We start from the raw sequence: 9,154 nt of genomic DNA on the forward strand, positions 1-9,154 counted from the left end.
CCTGAAATAATCCATCTTTTAAATAAAAGCTCTTCAACGCAATCTTTCCCTACAGATCCCCAGGACCAACTGAACACAACACTGAAGTCTCACACAGCTTCATTTTGTTATTGAAAATAGCCTATGATCTCAAGCAATGGTGTCTCAAGGGAACAGAGTGAAGCCAGCAGCAGGATTGCCCTCCTGCCCGCAGCAGAGCTGGGTGACAAGTTTGCTGACCTGAACAGCACTGCCTGCTCCCTGCCTGCCAAGTGCGAGCATCCCTTCACATCTGCTGATAGCATTGCTCATGTAATTGCTTTCTACCATATTTCTGTCAAAACAAAAAACAAACAAACAAACAAAAAAAGCAAAAAAACAACCAACAGAACACACCACAACAGCAACTACTTATTAAAAGCAGGCATTGCTAGCTGAGTATTAAGAGTTAGTTAAATTATTGGAAATAATTTATGAAAGCTGTGAAATCCTAAAGAATTCTGTGGCTCCTCATTAAAGATTCACAGGCCTAAGACAAGGAACTACAGCAGCAACGTGGATCAATCCAAGGACACACTGGGACTTCTGAAGAAGTCAGTGTTTGAATGGGCATCTTGTGGGAATGGAAGCAAGAGGAAAAGAGAAGCATGGCAGAGTCAGTGCGGAATAGGGCTTGAGAAAAGCTCTGCTTAAGGGCTTGGTGAGTTGGTCATAGCAAAAAGACTGCAGAATAAAACTACAGAACACATTTAAATGAAGGAATTTGTGAGAGACTTGGCCTTTCTAGCTTGAAGTTGTTTATCTAACTTACAGCTTCCAGAAATACATTACTTCCACTTATAAACACATAGCACACAGTACCGCTCAGAAGCACACACAATTTGGTATTTAGTTGGTTTAGACACTTCTTACCCTTTCAACAATATAACCTGTCTACAAAGTAATTCTTCAGACTATGAAGGATTGAATTAATATGAAAAGTATGTAATTTAAATACAATTACAGTAACTTCTGAAATATCTGATTGAGTCAGCCTACACTAATAGAATTGCTGGGGCTGTCACTGCATGTATCCTCCACAATAGTTGCTGTATGCAGTCATTTAAACTGGACACAAGAAAAAAAGCAAACAAGAAGTCAATTAAACCAACAGACAGTAAGATAATAGAAGTGCAATGCAATTTGAAAATTACAGTATTAACAAATAGAGGAGGACAGAAAAGCCAACAGATCCACAGTTAATGAGGTAAACTTCAAAGCTGCAGGCTGGGGAGATCAGCTCTGTGTTTAGATATCCCTTAGAGGGCAGACCCCAACAGTTCTGAAGCCAGGAAGCAGCTGCGCTTATGTGGATGTGCCTGAGGGGCAGCAGGAAAGGAAACCATTCACCTCCCAAAGGTGAAAAGTTGGAGGAATATTTAATGTGATATTGGTAATTATCTGGATAATGAAGGAAATTTCTTTCCTCCTGCATTTGCTCTTATTCTGTAGAACATAACAACAAGAAGTCATCTGAGGTTCAAAAAGGTTACAGTCACGTGCAGGAGTAACACTGAAGGCTTCATTTCTGCAGAACACTGGAGCAGGAAGATGGTTTCAAAAGGCATCAAGCTATAGGATGGTAATAAAACATTATTGATTTCCTCCTTCAGAAGGCAAGCTGAACTCTATTTAATAAATTAAATGACTGTGGATGCAGGAATAATGCCCACATCCATCTGTGGCCCCAAACCAACGCTGGGCTCACATGAGAGTAGGGATCAGATACCAGCAAAAAATGCCGAGCTGGGGCACACCTCTGCCCTGCTGCCAGCTGCCTCCAAGTGCATCAAACCTTCAATTAACCAGCATCTTTGCAGTGCTGCTACTCACTGGGCGTCAAGGAAATAAAATCTCTCAAAATCACTGGAAATCTACTTATACTATTGGAACACGTGGACTCCTAATAAGATATATTTTTACTAAAAGCTCTTGACTTCCCACTCTGAGCTTAACTGCACTAAACTGCCAAAAACAACATTGGGTTTGTAATTATCATTAGTTTCTAGAAACACTTAGACCTACTGAACTCCATGAATTTTGAAATTAACATTTAAGGAAGAAGATAGCTATCATTTTTACTTTATGGCACGCAGTCAAGCATTAATCCCTAAACAGCGTCCCGGATTTCAGAAGTATGAAAACCATATTTCTTGCATACTATGTGTATAACTGCTTTTATGGTGGCCCTTCACTGCAGGCATCATAAAGCACTGAGCACATAACAAATAAATTATAGCTAATGGAGGTTTGTGCTGACCCAAACTGCAAGACAAACCTGCCCTTTCTCAAAGTTAACTTGCCAAAGTGCTGAGAGTGATAAAAAAAGGTTAAAACATAATTAATTTTAATACGACTGGCTTCAGAAGTACCATACAAGAAAACCTGTATTTTTCAGCTATTTGAGCTTGTGTTGAAAGGAAAACCATAATTTTTTAGTTTCTCTCTTCTTTAGTGATGCATTAAGCTTGAGTAAAAATAGTCTGTGTCGGTAGGTTCCTACTGTGCTCCCTTTTAAAATACATGTTAATACATTTGAAGAGGCACAGCTATGTAAAAAGAATGGTACACAGGCATGAGTTGCTCTCTCCTACACAGCGTGGCCACCATCTTAACTCACTGCAGCATGGCCACCTTCCAGCTCCAGATTTGCTTTCCTTGAAGCCACTTTCCACACAAAGCATCGTAACTGCCAAGGAAAGTAGCATATCATAGCCCCATGCTCCCTAAGTGGAAGAAATACTTCTGTTGCTGTTACCATGATCTGATATATGGCTAAAGTGAACATCAACACTAATAAAATATTTAGCAGCCTAGATTTAACTTGGCTTGCTATAGAGCACAACGAAGCTTTTGACTTGATTAAATATTCGCCTTTAATGCGGGATGCAGTTTTGCATTTTTTAATTCTTCCCCAGAGCATCATCCAGGTTTTCATATAATTAAGTGGGTACACTCCAGACTGTTTACAACTGGGATCCCTGATGAGAGCATTGTCTGAAAACTTTATGTTCTTTCCATAACTACACGCAGACTGTTGAGTTCTTTAATATTTCCTGTGCAGTGGCTGTTTCAGAGAGCATTTGAAGCCATTTGTTATTAGAGCAGCCAAATGGATGCCACTGTCACCTCTCCCCACACCTTTTAAGTTTTTCAATTTTTTTTCATTCGTTCTCTGCCATGGGTTTATGGCTCTTACTTACACAAGTAATTAAGAAATAGCTGAAAAAGAACTGGCTTAATTTCAGGCTCCAAAATGAGCTCTTTTACAATATATTAATCTGTGGCATAATTACAAAGCAAAGAAGAAGCATTTAAGTTCATTCAGAAAGAAAGAAAAATAAATGACAAAGCTACAGGAAGAGAACTCTGCTTGATGAATTAAAAACACAAAAGTTGAAACACTCCATTTATTTACTTGCCTTCACGTTTTACCAGCTTGCTACCCCTGTCTCCCATCACCTCTTGTTATGATGCAGTTCTAGAATGCTCATATAAATACATATCTTGAACTTATAAATATAATTTAAATATTTAATTTTTATATATCTATGTGGGGATGGAGTCTGTGTAGATAAATTAATGTCAAATAGGAAGTGGGGTTGGCTAGGTAGCTTATATACAAAGCAAGTCCTACAGGTTAAAAAAAAGCCATTACCTACATTGTCTTTGTATGATGACCCACAAGCCAAGCCAACATCATGTGAATCTGTGTGCTCTTACACATCTCCGCCTCAGAGTTCACCAGAAAACACAGTAATCACTTGATTCTTGCTTATCAGTGCAAATACCCGGGATACACCAGAGCCCTTTGAACACACAGTATTACTGAGAATTCGCTCAGCACCCATTGAGCATTGCTCCACGTTCAGCTCTAAGCACATGGCTGCGCACATCAAATCCTGCAGCGTCAAAGCCAGAGAAGTTATCAGTCCCAACCTACTCACTGAAGAAAGGAAGATGAGAAACACTGCACATCCTCAGTACGGCACTCAATTACGAGGGCAGACATACAGTGGCGTATCAAGAGACATAAAATTGTAATTTCCTCCTAAGAGGAGCATCCCTTCCCAAATCCTTTCAATTTCTAATTTTGTTATGCTGTAAATTGAGGTTGTGGCCTTGACTCCTTTTCCTTTTTTCCTTCCTATCCTTCAGAGAATTCAACAGCTACCCGTGCAGTACTGTAAAAAGCCATCTGCAGCATCAGACGAGGCTCCCTCACATTCTTTTCCCCCTTGTATAACTATATTTACTATCACATTAAATGAAATACACCACTGCACGGCACAAACTGTCATGCTCCAGTTTGTTGGTAATTTCTTTGGGGTCAGCAATCAATACAAGTTTAAATGAAAACTACGAACTATACCCCAGCTGCATTCAGATCTCTAAGTAATGGCATAACAGTACCTTCACACACACACACAAGTGCAACATGCAGAAAAGTCCCCTCGCTCCCAAAATTGGACACAGACATTCACATTTTGGCTTCTGCTCACAAATCTCATGTTTATACATGAATTGCATCAGCTGTATGCAGCAAGGCTCAAAAATTCAGGCTTTGGAATAAGGACTACATCCCGGCCAGAACTTAATGCTGAAGGAGCTCTCTGCATTCAGTACGAATTACATTTTAGCCTTGGCCCTTGGACTGATTGACATAGCGTCTGGTTTTCACTGTTTCTTTTTTAATGACAGCACAATGAGCACTTTCATTTGAAATTCAAGTGCGTGCTAACATGAGATACTTGCTCAGGCCTACAGTTGGGCAATCACTTCTTTATTCAACATGTTCATCATTTACTTGAAAGCCTCCTCATGCTTCAAAACCATCACCTTGTATTACACTGCGGTGTTAGTGAACACAAGACTGCACCTCAGCAATGCTCAGTGCAAAGCAGAGTGTGAGGATCCTAAGGTAAAGACATTCTGACTGCAGGAAAACGACCAATGGGACAAGCCACTGACATCTGCCATTTGGGACAGTCATAGTGGGCGATATGATAGGGGAATGCTGGCTGGAGCTTGACAGTAAACTCATTTGCAACTCTTGGAAGTAAGCACACCAAAGCACTTTGAATCCCCAAGATACACTGTATTAGTACATAAACCAGAACGCAATCAATTTTTGGCAGAAAAAGCCATTTTACGAGGCAATAAAGATTTCACTGTTCAGCTACAACTACTTCAGTGCCTGCTGGGCTGTGGCTTATGGCTCCAGATCTCCAGTGCTGCTCAGGTTCAGCAACCTCCACCAGCTTTCCCACAGCCTCCTTCAGAGCTCAGTGAAAGCTTTTCCCCACCCACTGCACACACATACGATATAGACATTGGCTGTGAAAATAAGACAGAGACCTCATTGAGAACTGAGCTTTAAGAGGCCTGTACGGTTGATGAAAGGCATTAATACACTGACATCCTGACTGGTTTAGTATTACTGGTTTTACACACATACTAAATGCTGTGAGCACTTCATTACACTCCTGCTAACTTTATGAGATACCAGAGCACACGTGAAATGGCAAGTCACTGCGGGACAAGAAAAGTGAGTCCAAGCACTGCAGTATTCCAACAGATAACTTCCAAACTACAATTCCTTGTAGGAAACTCCAGCAACATAAAGCCAAGTCTGTTGAATACAATCATATTGAAAGCATTATTTTCATTGCCATTGGTATAAAAAAAAAAGATTTTAAAACACTGTGTTTCCTGAATATTAAGTTCCATGCTGTGTAAAGCAATTGCCACTTCTCTTAATTTCATGATAATTGCTTTATTCTATTAAAACTGGTGAATGTTTTTAGCACAGAAGAGAGTACATAAGTTTTCATTTGATCTTAACAGCCAGTCTGCACTCATCCATGCACCATTAAACACCAACTGTAAAAGAAGCAAGATGTACAGGGTAAATAATTGTGTTGCATCCAGAACTGTTCCTCCTATGATCTAGTAAATCCTTTCACTGAGCAAATGCCTGAAGGTGAATTGGAAGGAGGTGGAAAAAATAAAGGAACAAATCACTCTCATTAGAGATAGAGGCTGGTCATCCAATGCCAGTCACTCACAAGCAACACACCATTCAGCACATAATCCAGGTAGAAGAAATTAGGCCTCTACTACAGAAGCAAAGCTTTGCTTTCAGTGCCCCAGCCATGCAACAAGAAAAATTATTAACATCAGTTTAGAAATAACTAACCTAAGGATTTCCCAGTGTATTGCACAATGTCTTTTAAGCATAAAAGTTTAATGCACATCACACTACAGCTTCATGTGCCCACCTAGCACGAGAGCCAGCCATAACCAAGAGCATCTGCCTTGACCACTGGCTTCATTTCCCTCTAACGTGTCTTCTGCGCCTCAACAAGAATTAATAGCAAGGAGCTGCACAAACTGGGTGTACAAATACAAGTACTACAAACTTAATCAATTAAGACTTCTTGTAAGTTATTTTTCGTACTGAAACAGAAATTAATTACCAAAAGAAGATGAGGGGGGAAAAATCGCAGCTTGAAGTTTTTATGGTGCTAACTTCCATGCTAATTACAATGACTCTGGGGCAACAACAAAGAAGCAAATACACAAACTCATCTGCTAGATTCTCTAAGAGCAAAACCAAGCATCAAACAACAAAGCAAATCAAGGTTTGTATGTATGTTAGCAACTTCCAACAGTGGACTTAATACCTATGGCTGAAAATGAAAGTGCTATGCGTTAACTGTAGACTGAAATCTTGAAGACATTCCTTAGAATCGAGAGTATTTCCTTTCTTATCTTTAAAGAAAGGAAAACCTGAGTCTGAGAAATGTACCATCTACTGACAGTTACGAATATTCTTCAAACTGGTAGAACTAGTAAGATCTGAATCTTCAGACAGCTATAAAAAAATCCTTAACTTCAAAATCATTATTTCAGCCAGATTAATCACTTGACACAAGCATCGCTGTGATCAGTTCTTAAAGGCAGATACCTATCCTGTTCAGTCCTTCATTTCGTTACCAGTGCTCACTGCAGGCAAATTAAGCAAGCATTTGAAGATCTGGAGAATCAGGAATGAAAACATTGAACCCAGCTAGACTTATAATGAAGCTTCAACAGATTTGTTCACTTGAGAGCATAGAATTTAGTCTGTATCCTCTGCGTACAAGCCTCGTGTGTTTAAAGCCAGATAATTCAATAAAGGAATACCATACTTATTTAAAATTAAGATTAAAGCTAAACACTGACTAAAGCTCTGGCAACTGAACACTTCTATCTAATTTGAAACAGAGAGTTTTGGGAGTTGTAACAAAACAAACCCCAGAACGGCCATATAGAATTGCCTGTCTGGAGGGCCTAAATAATTGAAGGCCAAATATAAAAGCTGAAAAGACTTTTTTTGTGTGTGTGTTGGTTTTTTTTGCTAAGTAACTACAGCAGATTTTCTTCCAATAATACCCTCTGAGATTTATGAAATCTTCAAAATAAGACTCTTTAAAGTCATTTTACAAACTCTTTCCAAAGCCATTACCAAACTCATTTAGAGCTTGCAACACAGCTTGCCACAGCATTATGACACTGTAAGCACTGCTAATTCACCAACCTTGAAGGAAAAACAGGGGAAGAGGCCATTTATCATCGTCTCTTAGCTTTTTCCTTAATATCAAACTGAAAATAGCCATTTCTCAATAAAACAAGTAGTTAGATGCTTTTAATATGCTCTAGCAGATACTTAAATTAATTTGAGAGCTATGCTTGGAAAAAAAAAACAACCCAGTGCAAATGCATGATTACTACACACAAGACTAAAAGTCACAATACTCTTATGCCAAAAGTGGGGCTGTTTTTTTGTCAGCCTCCCTATGATGAACAGCTACAAACACAGGCTTTGTTGGAAATGCACGTTTCCATTTTCCTTCCTTTGAAGTTAATGGGAGTTCTGCTATTCTTTTTGATAGCAGTACAGTTTGCTTCTCTTTTAAGACTCCTATCCTACATACGCTTGCACACACATATCTTAATTACAGAGGAATTATTGAGCAGAGAATCCAGGCTATCTTCTTTATTTTTACTTAACATTTGAACTGATTAAAAAGAAAGAAAGAAAAAAAAAGGATCAGATTGACTTACCATCTTTTATACGCTTCTCTTTTTGCTTGGAGACAAAAGTTGCAATTACTGAAGCATAATTAGTCTCTTTCAATCTCCAGCTTTCTGATAGTAATATTCATTTTTCAACAAAGTCAAAAAGAAAAAAAATCTTCTGTTTATAAGAATATCATAAATTCATCTCCAAGCATCCCAAGTAGCAAAGTCCTTGCTATTTGAAGGAAGGCAAGATCTCAGAGCAGGAAGGGTTGGCCATGCTGTACATGGCATGGAGATGAGAACAGGAAGAGCCTCATCACAACCAAGCAAGGCAAGCCTTGTTAGCAGCCACGTTCAGTCAGTGGTTTATATCATCACATAAATCCTCTGAGCAAACTAAAGCCAGAGAGTCAAGATCAGGCACCACAACAGCAGCCATAGTCAGGCACAGAACATTAATAGCTCAGCAGGTCCACGGTGGAAGCAGGACTGCAGTTGTAGATTAGAAAGTCCTATGGGCAGAGCTCTGGTGGAACTGGAGACCCACACTCCTAAAGCACAGCTCAGAAGAGGACTGAAAACTCCAGGCTAACTCAAAACAAGTCTCCCAGGCCCATGGGAGCGTGTAAGAGAAGGCCCTGGGTGAAGCTGGTCATTAAGGTCTGTTCGTGCCCTCAGGTCCCAACACAAACAGGGGTATTTTCAGTTTTGAAGCAGCAGCTGAAGCAGATGATGTTTTTTTCCCTAGGGGACAAAAAGAAGTGATAGAAGATTTAAAAAGGAATTTCTCACTTCAGAAAGCCTTATAACTTACATCACAATGCTTTTTTTTTCTTGTAGGTGAACAACGTAGGTAACTAGTTTTTATGGCCTGTGGCTTACGCAAGACAACTGTGTTATTTTAAGAATAATAACCAAAGCCAATCTGAGAGGACTGTCAAATAAAAGAATAAAAAGGATTTCTGTGTAGGACTTCTAAAAGCCAGAAACGCCGTTCTTGATCTGAGAAATGCTATCTGTTTCCTGGAAGGTACTAAGTCTTCAGCTTCCATCCCCTCCTGCATTTTGT

The sequence above is a fragment of the Excalfactoria chinensis genome, chromosome 11 (genome assembly GCF_039878825.1).
Source record: "Excalfactoria chinensis isolate bCotChi1 chromosome 11, bCotChi1.hap2, whole genome shotgun sequence".
Taxonomy (NCBI): domain Eukaryota; kingdom Metazoa; phylum Chordata; class Aves; order Galliformes; family Phasianidae; genus Excalfactoria; species Excalfactoria chinensis.